This window comes from Montipora foliosa, chromosome 7, assembly GCF_036669935.1.
Source record: "Montipora foliosa isolate CH-2021 chromosome 7, ASM3666993v2, whole genome shotgun sequence".
NCBI lineage: Eukaryota > Metazoa > Cnidaria > Anthozoa > Scleractinia > Acroporidae > Montipora > Montipora foliosa.
This window is the reverse complement of record NC_090875.1, coordinates 4,057,373-4,059,260: the sequence shown is the minus strand read 5'-3', so window position 1 is coordinate 4,059,260 and position 1,888 is coordinate 4,057,373. Positions and strand designations below refer to the sequence as shown.

Genomic DNA, 1,888 nt, shown 5'->3' with positions numbered 1-1,888 from the left:
AGTGAAAAGAGTTGAAAATTAAGTTAAATTGAATAAAAATTAATGTCTTTTTCTGCAATAAACTTTCTCTACCTCAAATATGGTCTTTTTGTCGATATAGTGAAATCAGTACTCGTTTATACGTAAGTGAAGCGACGGCTGCACACTCGTCACCTCTGAGAACCGAACATCGCTCCACAATTTGAATAGTGCGCAATTGTAATGGGAGCTCATTCCGCAAATGCGGTGCTGCTGCCTGAAATGCGCACACACCCAGGGTTACAAGCATCTTCCCACTTGGTGGCTTCAATAAAATGCCTGCGTTGGATCTACGATTATATGAGGACTTGCATTTAACACATAAAAGACTGCTGATATGACTAGGCGCGAGGCCATGAATGGCTTTAAAAGCCAATAACAGAATCTTAAATTGAATGCGCGCTCGAGGGGTTATGTGGAAATAATCCATTATTACTCTGGCGGCAGCATTTTGCACGCGTTGCAACTTAGCTATTTGTTCTTTGGGGGGCCACACAGTAAAGCATTACAGTAGTCTAATCTGCTCGTGATGAACGCGTGTACCAGATTGAGTAAGCTGTCTCTCGATAGATACTTCTTAATGCGTCTGATATTGTGTAAGTAGTAAAAAGCTCTCTTACATACGTTTGTGTTGTGGTCACACATAAACAGGTTGCACGTTGGGGTCGAGACAGCAACCTAGATTTTGCTATATCGACAAAAAGGCCTTAAACTGGCTAACGAATCGACACAAAATAGAAGTGAACAACATATTTGAGACAGGGAAAGTTTATTGCCGGAAAAATACATTTATTTTTTTCAACTGAACTTAATTTTTAACTCTTTTCACTATTAAACTTTCTTATTACATAATACTTATACATTACAAAATCGCGTTGTTGGGCTTGGGGCGTCTGTGGCTGGCTTTTTGTGCTGTTTATATCGTTCGCACGCGCTCTGAAGGATAGATGATGCATTTTTTTAAAAACACTTTTTTCCAAATAAAATTGAGAAACAAAATAACACCTTTTTTTGCAGTGGAATAATAAATGTTTTATTCGATGGTTTAATATGTAAAACTCGCGGAAATTTTGCTCCTTGCTCATATTTTTCCTCGCCCCACCACTCAACACGCAAAATATCTACGCGTATTATGTATTAATTAAACCATCGAATAACATGTATGTAAACCGATTCAACGCAATCCCTGTGATTAACGTTATTAAAGTCAACCATCCCATCGTTAATGAAGGGGGTAGTTTCTAAAAAAACTGTGGTGATGCGTCGGTGGGGAAGTAGTATCATACAAAATTTGTTTTGGTTTTATCAACGCTCTGACGAAGGGCTAACGCTCGAAACGTCAGCTTTTAAAATCTCTGTACGGTGGCCAATTCACATTATCAACTCCGTTGATAAAACCAAAATTTTTGCATCCGATCGTTAATGTTGTGGATGATTGCATTTAGATAAACCACAGAATTTTCGGTAGAAATGGTATCTGATAGAACTAGTTGTGTGCTATTTTCACTCACCTTTAAACGTACGCACGAAATAACTTTTGTTAAATGTTTCAGCCTCTTTTCCCACGAATGAAGCAATAAAACATTTATATCAGGGTATAAGCATAAGTATTGATGACAACATTCCACACAATCACCAGTCAAGTTAACTTGGAAACCTTATAAAGCTGGGAGCTTAAATGTAGAATAAAACATGCTACGAAATTGCACATGTCTATCAAAGGCTGCAAACTTATGAGAGAATCACCTATGGTCTTGAAAAAACATATATAAAATCATGTCAATTACATACTCAGTAGAGGTCTTGTGGCTTATTACGCAATTGACGATTTTAGAGAGTGGCTTACGATATTGCATGAGATTAAAAAGGA

The 1,888-nt window shown here is 37.6% G+C and overlaps 1 protein-coding gene across 2 annotated transcripts in view; it reads right to left on the bottom strand.

Moving 5' to 3' along the window:
- Nucleotides 1-1,657, bottom strand: part of LOC138010584 (neuromedin-U receptor 2-like) — an 11,105-nt gene extending 9,448 nt beyond the window's left edge. The window contains exon 1 of one of the 2 annotated variants that reach the window (XM_068857563.1): nt 1,530-1,657. The gene's annotated coding sequence lies outside the window, so the exon portion shown is untranslated. The remainder of the gene's footprint in view (nt 1-1,529) is intronic. The other variant, XM_068857564.1, reaches the window with a different exon arrangement.
- Between the last annotated feature and the right edge of the window lie 231 nt (nt 1,658-1,888).